The 15158-nt window shown below is 45.9% G+C and overlaps 1 protein-coding gene across 1 annotated transcript in view; it reads left to right on the top strand.

The window, feature by feature from the left end:
• Positions 1–8210: 8210 nt before the first annotated feature.
• Positions 8211–15158, top strand: part of IPCEF1 (interaction protein for cytohesin exchange factors 1) — a 139246-nt gene continuing 132298 nt past the window's right edge. Inside the window, exon 1 of the mRNA XM_025213567.1 lies at positions 8211–8331. The gene's annotated coding sequence lies outside the window, so the exon portion shown is untranslated. The remainder of the gene's footprint in view (positions 8332–15158) is intronic.

The raw sequence follows: 15158 nt of genomic DNA, 5'->3' as shown, positions 1-15158 counted from the left end.
GCCGGCAACTCAGCAGGCTCTGCTGGGGCAGCAAGAGGTGCGTACCTGTTGCTCAGTTCTGGTGGGGTAGGGGCCTTGGTGCGGCGGGCCTTAGGGCCCTTGACCACCGTGGTCCATGCACCTGGCTGGACACAGCAGGAGGTCCCAAAGTCCTCCTTTGGCGTGGAGGGGGACTGTGGTCTACCCTCTGACCAAGCTCTGAGTGAGCTAGTTGAGCACCAACAGGAGTTTAGCTTGTGGCACTGCTGGACTGATAGACCTTGTTTCTTCGTAGAATTAATTAGCCTCAGGGTATCACTGCACTAGCATGCGAATACTGCTTCTGTTACCCATACTAACCTGTTCAGAGCTAGTGCAGTTATCTCCACATAGTGCTCAACATGTCATTTAGAAACTCCCCTTGGTGTCTTGCCTGCAGAAGGATGACTGGGCTCAACAGCTGGATGTTCTTAGTAAAGCTAATAAAGCAGTTTCAGCTACACTTGGATGAAAGTTGCTTTATCAGCTTCAGGTTGCTACATCTGCTACTTACAAAATTTGTAATGAAGAAAGTTTAATGATGCCAGGCAGAGACATAACAAGCAGGGTTTGCACCCTGGGCAAACCTTGTGAGAGAGTGGGGGAGCCGGGAGGGGCTGCTGAGCTCTTGGGGGTGGGAATTCTGAGAATGGGAGAGAGGGTGGGGGCACAGGAGTTGGTCTGCCCTGGATATTGCTCCTACCGCAACATTGTGGCAGCAGTGCACACTGCTGCTGCTGCAAGAGAGAAATGGTTTGAGGTTTCTCCTGCAAAGTCATGTACTCTGTGGAGGGTGAGCGTGCAATTCTGGTGCCTCTTCTAAATTGACACCCAGAGCTAGTGCCCCACTGGCCTACCTGAAATTACACTACGGTAGCCTCATTTTAGGCCCAGTTTACTTTCTAAAAAAATAATCTCATATTAATAACGACCCCTTTTTTCTTAATTTTACAGCTATTTAAAATAAAATCGTTTGTGCATCTGTGAGGCACTTGCCTCAGAGAGATCATGCAGGGAAGAACAGGGAAACTATCTCTTATTTTCAGCAACTAACTACACTTAACATTAAAGCAGAAGAGCAAAGAGTAACACAAAGTAATGCAGTTCAGGCAGTGCCCTCTGCTGATGGGGTCCAGAACATATATACAGACATTCAATACACAACACAGCCCTCATCTACTGTAGTAATGAATATCGTTCCAAGAGTGATTATGACTAAAAAAGGTGAAAAGTAATAATTCTGTCATCTTCAGGTACTATTTATATTCTTCTCATAGATAGATGAGGTATTATAGATTAGATGGGGGTTGGCAACCTATTGCCTGTCACCTGGATCCAACTCATGGAGTAATTTTTATCTGGCTTGCAAAGCCTAGCTAAGTGGCAATTTGACAGTGGAGGGCTTTTGCAGCGAGGGGACTTATATGCACAGCAGCAGCTGGGAGAGGGGTGGTGGCAACTGCCAGGTCAGAAACACTGTTCTTCCTTGGAGGGAGTGGCAGTATTTAGACCTGTCACTTCCCTGGATTAGATAAGAAAGTACTGACCCCTCTGAGGTACGTTTTGCTAGCAGTTTTTAAGCAAACATCCTTTAATGACATTGGCTTTTTAAAATGTAGACACCAGGAGGAATGATCACCGAGGCCATGGACATTTATTTGTAGTACTACAGGTGTCTCAGGACTTTGTAGCTCTACAAAGGATGTTATGACAGGCCTAGGTATATTCACAGTTCCCTGGTTGGATTGCCACAGAGTTGCTACAAAAGCAAGCTCTTCAGCCGGGGGGGAGAGGTCCTTTGCTTTCCCACTACCAATCTATCAGTGATGCCAACCACAGGCAGTTTACCCTCTCTCCTGCCAGATAAGGGGGATCACTATTCAGGCTGTCCTGTGGTGGCTGGTGAGCTATCAAATAGTGAACTGCTGTTCCTGAGGATAACAACCTGATGGGTTTGATTGGTTACCACCACCTGTGGCAAGGAGAGCTGCTGCTACCCCAGTGACCAAGGAAGCCGCAAACTGTCTAAAAACTTCCTGTGGCAGTAGCATGCTAAGATCAGGGCAGCAAGCAGAGCTGCAGCCCCTGATTCTGGCTGGAGTGGTGTGGGTGGCAGGTGTGGGGAAAGGAACGCAGACCGGTGTGGGATGCTGCGGATCTGAGAAAACCTGTACCCCTTCACGTAACTGTAGAGATGTGATCGGTGGCACTATAAAATGCAGTCCTGCAGAAAGTTCCTGTTTCAAACAGGAACCATTTCGTAGTGTGTCTGTCATTTTTATAGCACTTGCACCACATCTGTAGTGCTATAGGGGGCTGCATGTCCATCCCTGTAACTTCTGTAGTGCCACAAAGCTGTTTCTAGTGCTAAAAATGCACATTTGTCCACAACCTGACACTACAGTGATGAGGTTAAGGAACATTTTTTATTTTATTTTTCCTATCCCAGGGTTGATTGCCAGCTTCAAAAGAGGAAAATAATGTGGAGGTTGGAGATGGGTAGAAGCCTAGCCAAGTATTTTTCTAGATTGATGTCCAGTTGGTTTTTTTTAATAGACTCTAGACTTCCATTCAATATGAACTGAACAAAAAAGAAATTTGCTCTTTAGCTAGGCAAAACTAGAAAATATACAGTCCAGGATCTAAAGGCAGAGATGGGGAGCACTCAGTGTAGGCATGTGTATGCAGAGGTGGCTTTAAATTGCCTTTGTACTCCTTTAGCTGACTGCCAATGGACCAAAGGGGAGAAGGAGCCATTGCAGTGGTTCTCCACCACCAGGTGAATCTTCTGCGAGGGGTGAATCCACTAGGTAATCCTAGGTGCAGGTTGATTCCATGTGATTTCATTCAATGGTTAGATCCACTAGGTAAAAGAATGGGAAGACTCTTTGTATCAGGTGGCAAGAGTCCCATAATGCATTATTAGAGGGATGAAACTTTATTTTCACCCTTATTATGACAAATGTGTTCAAGGATGACTTGCAGTAAGAGGCGTGCTTGAATCTTGGGTTGTATCATATTTGCATTCTACCAGCTGAAACATTAGTCTGCCCATCCTATAGGAATCAGTGAAATTGTTAAATAATATGTGTCCTTTTCCTCCTCCACAGAGGAACTAGTCACTCTTTCTATAAGTAACATGTACGCCCCCTCAGACCTGTCACCGTCATCATTAGGCAGGTTGTAAGACGAGTGCAAGAGAAGAGATAAAGCAGCTATTTATTTGGGAGGTAATAGTTCAGCTACACTTCTTTAACATTATACATTTTAAGTTTTAAAATAATTAATTTAATGGCAATTAGTTTGTAAAGTGCTTTGATGCCATAAAGCATTATGAAAGTGGCAAGTCCTGATTACACAAGCCAAAAAAGAGAAATATTTTAATTACGGTACTTTAAAAGTGACCAATGCAGGAGGATCTTGTTCCTGCATTGGCCACTTTTAAAGTACTGTAATACAACATTAAAAATTAGGAAGAGTATTTAATTTGTTCTTTGTCAGAGCGGTCTGTGATTAGGAGGAATTATATTTTAAACTTCGTAAGCATGTATAAAATCAAGATGCAATGAAAAGTAGCAATCACCTTTCAGAATGATTTAAAAATAATATCCAATGCATGTGGAGGAGCTGGCTGTTACTCACTTTGCAAGTGTCAGCTTCGGTATAATTTAGAGCAGTCCCTAGTATGATAGCTCTCATGGATCATCTTGTTAGCTGAAGATTATTGGTACATAATAGTGCTGTACCTATTATCTCTTGTCATCTTTAGGCTCTGTGCATTGGGCACTACAAGGTGATATGACACTCATGCAATAGGGTGGTGGTTCTATATGCCAGTTGAATATTTAGCTCATGTGATCTGTCAGTTTTCTGACTAGAAGCAGCTGACCCTTCTCTGACTTTCAGTCCTGAGGGCTAATCAAGTTACAGGGGCATTCAGCACCACTAAGAAATAATCTCATTATGCAAAATAGTTCAAAGGCCTTTTTATGTATGTGAGAAGCATGGATCTTTCAACAAATACAAAAGTCCAATGATTTTGGAATTTACAACACAAATTTTTCAGCACGGTTTAGATGATAGACATTATCTTCAGTGTCTTGAAACCATTTTAATTTTTGGTCACAGGCTTTTTAATATTTTGATGTACAAGGTTGTGTGTGAAATTTTCTTACTCTTCAATCCTTTTCTTTTCCTAATAGATTTGCTCTCCTACAGCAACTGTCCATCACAACTGAATCAGGTTTAATGCTGATGTTTCTGGAAACCAGAAATTTGCAAGATTTGCATTTAATTTTGAGCTTTGCTTTGGAAAACACTATTGTGATTTTTCATGACCTTTCTGAAAGTGGTATCCCATGCCTCTTAAACACAGAGTTCACTTGAAGGCATTTACAACAGATTTTCTTTTCAGCCCTTCACACTTCAATTTTGGCCATGTTCCAGAATGCAGAAACTTGATTTGTAATCACCTTATTTACAAGGTATTTTTTTCCCTTCTGTTTGCTTAACTTGACAGCTTGTAGACTGTGAGGCGCCACTTGGACTTTTTAGAAAAATGTTTTATTTTGGTTTCTTTTGCTGAATAGGCATACATTCATCCTTTGGATCAACTCTCCTTTGCCCATTTGGGAAGTTAAGGTGATCTGAATTCTTTACAGTTCTATGGAGGTGATGGATCCAAATTTCTGCTGGTGAAAATGAATGTACCTCCATCGAGCTGTACACAGTTCATCAGTTGTTGATTCCCCCGCCCCCACACCCCATGGCTTGGATGGGGCCATCACTGTGACAGCTTTCCTTGCCCTGCCCCCGGTGCTGCCCACAGCATGGCCCCCTGCTGGGAAGAGGCTCACGCTCTGGGACAGTCACAGGGGTTGCATTTCCCATCATGGTTGCTTCCCCCTTACCACTCTGGGGGCGGGGGTGGGGCCAGAGCACGGCTGGCCTGGCTCCATAGGTGGGGTGAGGAGGGGGTGTTATATCTTCCCTCCATCTGGTGAAAGGGGCTTATCCTACTGCTCGCTCCTTGCGTGCAGGAATGGTGATTGGAGTGGGCAGACCCTGCTGTGGTCCCCTGGGGGCAGAGAGGGGAATAACCTCCCTCCCTGCTCCCTGACTAAGGGGCTGTGCCAGTCGGGCTCTGGCCCCATCCCTGCCCCGATGTGGTGAGAGGGGAGTGACTGATGGGGAATGCAGCCCCTCTCATAGTGTCTTGGCTCGCAAGCCTTTTCCTGGTAGGAGGGCCATGCTGCGGACAGGGGCAGGGAAATCTGCCGCAGGTGAGTGTCAGCAGCAGCACTGGGGGTGTTTGGGGGGTGCTGGCCCTCTCTGAGCCCCGGTACTGCTGCCCACCCTGCGTTGTTTTCAGCAGCTCTGACCCCTGCTTGTGGCCCCCCTGCTGGGAAGAGGCTCGCACTTCCCGGACAGCAGGACAGGGCCTGCAGCTTCTGTCAGGGCCATACCCCTCACTGCTCCAGCAGCAGGGTCGGGGGCCCAGCTAGAGCCTGGCTGGCAGGGCCCCTTGGGTGAGGGGGCAGGGAAGGGGGGTATTCCCCCCCTCCCTCCAGCATCTGGCACAGGGGGCAAGAGGGGGATTCTCCTCCCACTTGCTGCATACACAGAGCCAGTGGGGATGGCAGTGGTTGGGGCAGGCAGACCACAATGCGGTGGCCCAGGTGCAGTGGGATTGGAGGGGGGAATAACCCCCCACCTCCCTGCCCCCTCTGCCTTAGGGGCCATGCCAGTCAGTGTCCCCCGGGCCCCCTGCTGCAGCAATGAGGGGGGAGTGCCTGGTGGACCCTGGCCCAGGTCCACATGGATGGGACAGGGAGGGAGAAATTAAACTTCCTCCTTGCCTAGTTCACTTAGAGCTACTGCTAGGGCTGGCCATCCCCCCCAGCACAGCTTTCCTGAAGCTGAGGGCTGCTCTAGCACCCCCTGACTCCTGGCCTGAGTGACTGTAGGCATGTACCTCTGTCTGGAGAGAATGTCTGTACAGTTGCAAACTGATTTAATCTATGCAAGTTAGACTAACCTGCAAAGATTGAATCAATTCAGGCTCCGGCTTTTTGAATGTCTGTCCCTAGCCTGGGGGTCCCTAGATCTGTTCCTGGTATATTGGCAAAGGTGGCAGCTGTCACGAGTGCATGCTAAAGAAACATACTCAAATAAGTTTGTATTTCTATAGTTTAAATAGAACTGTGTTTGAAGGCTGACTTCTTCACTCCATTTAGGACAGAGTGCTTTGCTGCTGTCTTCTGTGCTAGTTTGCTGTTTTCCATCAAATAACTCTTCTTAATGACAGCTTTTGCTATTTATAGTATGACCACATGGAAAAAACTATTGGAAGTATTAAAAGTTTTTATCTTCTTTATGGATTGGGCTCTAGAGGATGAAATAACTACTTGAGTAGATCTGGGATTTCCTTGAGAAGATGTTGGTGGTGATTAGAGCTGATCTATTTCTGGTCACAAACAGATCACAAATGGGCGTTGCCTTTCATAAATTCATTTAATATTTGTAAATGATTAACAAGCAGTTCATATGCATAAATGCCTGCTTATGAATTGTTCACGACTATTGTTCCCTGTTTTGTTTTCATGGTATTTGATTAGTTGCATGACTGTTTCTGTGCCCCACATCTCTGAAACTTTGAAAGTGACAGAATAGTGAAGATTCTTCTTTGCAAATGAATACGAGTGTTCACAAAAAGAACAGACACTTGCAAACATTCATGTAAATAAACCCCTATTCAAGAGAACGTTATTGAGCAGTGACTAAAATGAACACACCCATGGTCAAAATGTAAAGGACCTTCTTGTGCTTATAAGCTATGAGGGTTTATCTCATTCGGGCCCTAGTCCTACAAATACATACTGTCACAGGGTGCATCTACATGTTCATTAATAAGGCGCCATACTTACTGCTCCTTAATGAAGTACTAATGGAATGTGCAGTAATTACATTTACTGTGCAGTAGCACTGGTGCACAGTTTTTTGTGAGTTACTCCGCAGTAGCCTAGTAACACTGCGCAGTAGCTTATTAGCATGCTTTTTTACCAGCACGCTACTGCGCACTGTTATTAGGCTACTGTGCAGTAAGTGTCTTATATAGATGTGCCCACAGGTACCCAGGGAGTAGTTGCTTGCATTTCCCCAGCCTTGTATAGTGTCTTTGAGTACCCCTTGAAGCCAGGCTAGGCATAGCTCTTAGAACGGAGGAGCCTCTGTATCTCACTTCCTAAGACTTGACCTCTTGGTCCCTGACCCAGTTATCCCTTCTAGTTCTGCTCCCTTTGAGGGGTCTTTACCTCTTCAAGGGTGGTAGGCGTGCACATTAAGTCATCAGCTGCAAAGCAATCAGCTCTTCTTAAAGTAAAACAATTGTTCTTGGCTCATGGTAATACAATGGCCACAGCCCTTCTGCCCCAAAGCACAAGCATTCACTGTCATGGAAAAATAACTGTTCTCTCTCCAACCAAGAGGTCTCTCCAAGCTGTTCTCTTCCTGCCTATATTTCTCTGGGTGCCTCTCTGTTTGGGACCTTCTCTCAACAGTAATGGCCTTGGCTTAATGATCTCCCTGGCACCAGAAACAGCAGGGAATGTCTTTAGGTGCGTATCTGGAATCCATTTGATGTATCAACATAGTCCAATTAGCTAGTTGTTGTTTGATGGCTCAGTTCCCATTAACAGAGGACTTAGGCAGATCTCCCCAGCTCTCGGTTCAAGCATATTTAACCCCTTGTTTCACTGAGTACAAGCTGGTCAGGGAAACATGAACTTTATCATAACATTAACATTTTATTATAACGTTGTCTGCCATCATAACATTAAGACATTTAAACTAGAAAGATAACAACCAAATCATAGAGTGCAATGCTTATGAACATGAGTTACTCACTCTATGTTCATACTATCTGTGACTTCAAGGGAATGGCTCTAGAACATAAAGTTACATGTGTAACTGTGTGCAGTCAGGGGTCTTAGTTTATTTAATTGCACCTGTTTCTAAGTTGACTACTGCTGTAGTGTCCTGCCAAACATATGTACTCAGCTTGCTCTTTCACCTGGGGAAGAAGAAATGTAGCAGCTAGCATGTGAATTTGATACTTGGAAGATCTTGGTGAAATCCCTGTTCTCCTGCAGATTTCCTGTGTGACCTTGGAAAATTTAGTTTTTGCTTCAAGTACCGAACTGCTCATGAGGATAACAGCAATTTCCTATCAAGCAGACGTGATGTGAGGATGAACACGTTAAAGATGGTGAGGTGCTCAGAGACTACAGTAACGGGGGCCATATAGTTGCTTGGGTAAGTGGGGATTCCCATTTTTCACATGTTTAAAATTCAGTATATGTGTAATCCATTGAAGGATTAGGAAGTGTTATGAACAAATACTCTTGACTCACAGAGGGAGATTTCAATGACTTTACAGATCCCTCATGTTTTTTTCCATAAAGCAAAAGCAACAGCCAAATCAACCAAATTTTAAAAAGCTGAGGAACTGAATTGTGACTGCATCAGCTTATAACACTATTCCAGTAAGTGAGGAGAAGGTCACATTATTTATTTCCAGTCTCAGACTAGACATCAGGAGGCGCTACTTCATAGTCAGGGCAGCTAGGAGCTGGAACCAACTTCCAAGGGAAGTGGTGATGGCTCCTACCCTGGGGGTCTTCAAAAGGAGGCTAGACAGCCACCTAGCTGGGGTCATTTGACCCCAGGACCCTTTCCTGCCCATGGCAGGGTGTTGGACTAGATGATCTGCTTAGGTCCTTTCCGACCCTACCAACTATGAAACAACTTGTTTTAAAAAAAGATTTAAATCCAACCACAAATAAATGTAATAATCATTCTTCACTCTAATTGTTTCAGCTATGCTTTCAGGTTCTATCAGAAATGGCCTTTTAATTGATAGGTCCTTATATATGGAGCAGGAGGTCATTGAACTTTTCCATCATAAACATTTTAAAAGTGAATTGGGTGAAACATCTCCCTCTGCTGCTTGCTCAGGGGCTACTACCACATCAAATGTTTTTTTTGCTTCCTTATGCTCTTTTTTAAACATAAACATTATCTCACTTAAATTAATGTACAAATAAGCCATAACAAGAGCCTGAAAATGATTAATAATGAGACAGGATTGTGGAGGAAAGGAATGAGAACAGGAAATCTAATCTTTGGTTTTTCTATATATAGCAAACACCTCCAGCATAAGCGCACAGTGTTTTGTATAAATACATTTAAAATGTGTTTTGTAGGCACATATTTTCAACATGTTGTCATGATCTGAAACACATGTAGCCTCTAAAAAATTATGTGAAATATGCTGAGCTTTTGCCCATGCACATAAGTAAAAGTTATGCTCAGTGTATATGTGTGTGTGTAAATATTTAGCTGGAAGAATAGCCAATGAGAACTACTTCAGAATGATCCTCGAGTCAGAAAGCCACAAAATATAGCTCTGGAATTTGCCATGGTTGTATGTCCACATAAACAATACCAACTGGGAAGACTGGAGGGGGGGAGGAGGAGGAGGGGGAGTTTGCTATTTGTGGCAGATCACAGAAGAAAAGAAATTGAAAACCAGTTTTCTTGGCTCTATTTGAAAGATACAAGATTATAAGCAGGGGCTTTACACAACTTTAAACAACTCTCCCAACTTTGAGTCTGAGTCCTGTCTTTAATGATACATGCAAAAATAATCAATTTTATTAAATACTCTAGAGTTCAGTTAATCATCATTTTGTCAGAGGCCTAAAATGGCTTGGTTCAGGTATGTATGGACAGGATTCACCCATCATCGTTGCAGGGCCATAAGTTACACAAAACAAATATCCACTCACTTGCCCTTTCAAGCTTGCTTTTGTCAGTTCTTTGAGGCAAGATCATGTCTTTCTATTGTTTATTCAGCAGAATAAGACCCTGATCCTGGCTGAAGGCTTTAGGTGATGATATAAATATTTAATGGTACAGCAGTGGGAAAGGGGCATGAAGAAACCTCACTTTCCATGGTAAATTTCAGCAGTTCAGGCAAAAATTAATTATTTGTAAAATCTCCGAGGCCATTTGCTGTCAGAAGGTTTTAAATGGTCAGTAAAAACTCAGAGTATTTGTAATACATGGCTTTTTACAGTGTAAAGCTAGTAAGGCTATATCTAGCTATCTCAGTCCTCCCATCCATTCCTAGCCTATGTCATAGCTCTGTTCTTGTTTCTGCTTCTCCTGGTTACTGATTGACACATTTGAGTCTTCAAATGAGTTTCAAATGGGCCATTGGGGGAGGGGACCAATAGCAGTTGCCACCAAGTAGTTGCTTCACAAATCCAAATATTCCCTGGGTAAAATTGGAGAAAGGACAGCAGGTAAAATAAAATCCTTTTAGAAAGGGGAAGAAGTTTTTTCTCTGTGGCAGTATTGAATAGATAGATAAAACACCATTCACGTTCAAGGAGGTTTTGTGGCAGAGGAGTTTACAACAAATGGGAATATTCCTGGATTTGGGGTGGGGAAGAGGAGTGGGGGGAGATGGGTGTGTTGCCCAACAAGGAAGGTCATGGCAAGAAACCCTACTTTTTCCTTACATAAGTTCTTTGCACATGCATTCTGTCATCTTCTCCTGATGAGCTCTGAGATCTGAATGGAGAGGCAAAGTATTATTTGAATAGCCACTGGATGGGAACTTCTATGAGAAGTTGATCGTAGGAGTCTTCAGGCTAACTTGAGCTATTTTAGGTGGGGTAGTGGGGGAAGGGTTTAGCCTTTTGTACCAAAGCGCTATTCCCAGGGGTGACCACAATGTCCCCTGCGCTAGGCACAGAAGTTACACATAAACCGGTTCAAGTGACCAGAAACTGGTTTAAACTTGTAACACAACGTAAGTTCAGTGCACATAAACCACCTTCAAAATGGCTGAGAATGGTTTAATATAAACCTGGTTGAATGTCGTATGAGACTCAACTGGTTGAGCTCAAGCTGGTTTAACTTAAACCAGAGTCCCCCAGCATCCTGACATGCTTTGTAGCTCTGTGTGAGGCTGTGCTCTCTGCTGCCTAGCTGGAGCAGGGGTGGACAGGGGCAGGGGCATGGCTAGATGCTGGCCCCACTAAGGCAAAGGGGACAGGGAAAAGGTTTTTCCCCCGGTCCTTCCCCTGTCCTACTATCATGGACCCCAGCAGGGTCTAACAGGCAGGAGCTCAGCAGACCCTGACCGGCATTTTTCCATTTGCTGCTCCAGTGGTGGGGATGTGTCTAACCCCAGCAGCAGCCTCAAATGAACTGGCAGGGAGAGGGATTTAATTTCCCCCCTCCCTGTCCCACCAGCACAGACTTGGGTCAGGGTCCACCTGGCACTCCCCACTTGCTGCTGCAGAGGTGGGGGCATGGCCAGATGCCGGCCAGCCTGGCCCCCTGAGGCAGAGGGACCAGGAAGGGGTTTTATTTCCCTTCCAGCCCCTCCGTCCCTGGGGGACTGCAGCCAGGGTCTGCCTGCCCCAACTGCCTGCATGGGGCAAATGGTGGGATAAGCCCCCTCCCTGCCTTCTCTGTGAGATGCCAGAGGGAGGGGGTAAATAACCCCCTCCCTGCACTCTTGCCTGAAGGGGCCATGCTGACCAGCCTCTGGCCATGCCGCCACCCCTGCTGCTGGAGCGGCAAAGGGGCAGGGACTGTGATGGGGGCAAGAACCCCTTTTATGGTTTCCCAGGGAGTGAAAGCTTCTTCCTGGTGGGGGACGCTGTGGTGCAGGGTGGTCAGAGCTGCTGCAGACTGCACGGGGCAAGTGGCAGTAGTGTGTGGGAGGCCTTGGGGGGCTATTGCCACCCCTTTGAACCCCGGTGCCGGTGCTCACCCCACCCAGTCTGTGGCAGCTCTGCCTGCCCTGCTCTACCTGCCCCTGCCTGAAGCATAGGCCCCAGCTAGGAAGAGGCTTGATGTCCCAGGAAACCATGAGAGGGGCTGCTGTCCTGCCAGGGTCACTCCCCATTGCCACTGCAGCAGCAGGGGCTGGGGTACAGCTAGAGGCCAGCTGGCATGGCCCCCGTAGATGAGGGGGAAGGGAGGGGGGTTATTTCCCCCCTCCCTCTGGCATCGGGTGGAGGGGGCAGGGAGGGGGCTTATTCTATTGCTCGCCCCACACAGGGAGTGATCAGCAGCAGTCGGGGTGGGCAGACCCCTGGCTGTGGTCCCAAGGGGGTGGAGGTAGGGAATAAACCCCCTTCTTGTTCCCTCTGCCTCAGCGGGCTATGCTGACCAGTGTCTGGCCCTGCCCCTGCCTCCACCACTGCAAAAGTGAGAGGGGAGTGCCAGGTGGATCCCAGCTTGGGTCTGTGCTGATGGGGCAGGAGTGGAGAATTAAACCCCCTCCCTGGCCAGATCCCCTGAAGCTACTGCCAGGGTTGTCCACGTCCCCCCACTTCTTCCTCCCAGCACAGCTTCCTGCAGCTGAGGGTGCTCTCTAGCACCGCCCCAGCTTCTGGCTTAAGCCACTGCAGGCATGTGCCTGTATTTCCTGAATGTCTATTCACTTGCAGAACAGTTCAGTCTAGGCAGGTTAGATTAACCTGCGAAGATTGAATCAATTCAGGCTCTGGCTTTTTGAATGTCTGTCCCTAACACTGGTGGCCGCTTGGCCCCTGCTCTGCTCTTGCTTCTCAGGCTTGCTCCCCTTCACCTCACCTGCTATGCCTTGTTCCAAGGTTGTTTCCATCCTTGGAAAGGGAGGCTGCCCCAGAGATCCCTGATCCCATGCTACTGTGCAGGTGTCACTACTGAGTGCAGTACATGACTCCAATTGCCCATGCCCATGCCTCACAGATGTTGCTAATCATGCTCTGTGTCCCATTCAATAAGTGTCTCTCTTCAGGGGCATCGCAGTACCCTGGGTCTGCATGTCTCTGACCCTACGCCAGCTCTAAGGCTGCCTTCTTTTAACCCCTGGGAGAGTAGAGTCTCCCTCTGCTGCTTGCTCAGGGCCAGGATGTCAGCAGCTAGGATGAGACTGCCTACCCCAGCTCTGGCCTTGGGCTTATCTCCTGGTTAAACCCCATCAGGTGTTCCCCATCTTGCTGACTCAGCTCCTTCCAGAGCCTTCGCCCTTCTTAAAGTTGTTACCTGTTAAGAACACCTGATAAACCTTTACACATGTGACACACCATAGTTCTTTAGCATGCCCTTTAGCATGACCTTTACACATGTGACACACCACAGTTCTTTAGCATGCCCTTTTCTCTTTGAATTTCCCCATTTACTCTGCTAGTCAGGAAGTAGACTCTGCCATTGACTGAATATGACTGTAGAATGGCTATCTAACTGATTAAGGTGCTTGTATGGGCCTCCAAATTATAGCCTCTCAACAGTTTGGCGGTCTGTAACAGGTTATCTTCATGGTATCTATAGATGATGCAGGGAAGTGTTAATATCCCCATCTTAGGGAAAATTTAGTCAAAGAGAAACTAAGTGGCTTGTTCAGTGTTTCAAGAGGCAGTCTGTGATGGAGAAGGCAAGAGAAGTGGCATCCCTGGGTACTTAGATAGAAGTCTAGCAACTGGACTGTCCTTCATCACAAAGGTACCTCAATTTTTAGTGCCAAAATACTATATGTCAAGTCAATGCCAACCACTTAAGTTCTGATCCTGCAAAGCTTTCTGACTGACCTCCAATGCTAACAGAAAGCTCATTTCTTGGTCAGGCTCCTACTTTATGGAGAACACCTGAGGTTAAGAACCCATAAAGTATTACTAAGGGGGAATAGGGTGGGATTGCTCTCTATTTAGTGAGATTGTAATGTGCTGATAACGTCTTACCATCATTTTGTTGCATAAGGGCAATTGCATTGGTATCTTTCCTTTGTTTTTTTGGCAGTGACAGTGATCACTACTTTATAAAGTGCTGTTGTAGAGGTTGGTAGAATCTGTTAATTCTTAACATACATTTCTAGCATCTCTAAGACTCTTGTATCCTTTTTTCTCCCTGGATATTTACTGGTTTTTTGCTTGGTATTTTTCTTAACAATATAGTTCTCCTGTGTTTCTTTTTCTGGCAGATGGACATGCTTAGTTTGATTTGTGATATTGGGCAGTTGTATAAGAGAGGTTTGTGATTTGTAGTTTGATGTCACTATTCCACACCTTAGCTGTGCTATGTTTTGGGGCTAAATGAGTTCCCTAGATTGTCAACTCCACTACTGCAGAAGTTGAGATCTATAGGAGATGGAGCTTTGTATTAGATTAGTGGTGTTCAGCCCCCATCTCATGTCCCTATCCAGCCTCCAGTGCCATGTCATCCATGGGCCGTGACTCTGCGCACTAGATTGGGCATGTGGGGTAGTACAGGACCTGATCCTGGTGTGCAGGGTCAGGCAGGGGCAGTGCAGAGCCCCTGGAGCACAATACCCATACATGGGAATGGATGGAGGTAGCACAGGGCTCCTAGAGCCTGATCCCAACATGTGGGACCAGGCAGAGGTGGGATGGCACCCTCAGAGCCCAATCCTGGCACATTTGGTCTGATCTGGCCGAGAGACTGGGCCGACACCCCTCATCTGGCCGGTGGGGGCAAAGGATTGAGTGCCACTGTAGTAGATTACAATTGCTTACATTATGCTGATATATGATCTTTATATTTATTTAGCCAGGACCTTTGATTTTTGTGACACTTTTTTCATTCCCCCCCTCCCCTCCCCTCTCCAGGCTCTTAAGATGAATATATATTTAGGCATGTTTGATTTTATTCATAGCTCCTGTGTATATTGTAGGGTAGAACTAGGAAAGATTATTAAATGCTTAACTTGAATATTATTCAGGGAATTTAGAACTGGTTATAACTACTACTCTCTTGATAATTTTGCATAACACCAATAATAACTTTTAAAACATTATATAACTCAACACTCTTCCATCTTAACCAGCTTCTAACAAGGTCTGGCTACCCACAGTGGATGGGAACATATACTTTTCTAACTCCCTTTATGTATTAATAGCAGTACCTGTTATCCTGACCCTTTTGGCATTCAGAGCAGAGACCAGGCAAGGGAGCATCTTGATAAAAGTTCTCTGTAGTTTGAACGCTGCCTGACAGTAGCCGGTCCACCCAATCTCTCCTTTGGCTCAGGTGGGTCACTGAACCACCTGTCACATCAT

The sequence above is a fragment of the Alligator sinensis genome, unplaced genomic scaffold (assembly GCF_000455745.1).
Source record: "Alligator sinensis unplaced genomic scaffold, ASM45574v1 scaffold1093_1, whole genome shotgun sequence".
NCBI classification, from domain to species: domain Eukaryota; kingdom Metazoa; phylum Chordata; order Crocodylia; family Alligatoridae; genus Alligator; species Alligator sinensis.
The sequence above is the reverse complement of the archived record's forward strand: the minus strand, read 5'-3'. Positions and strand labels throughout refer to the sequence as shown.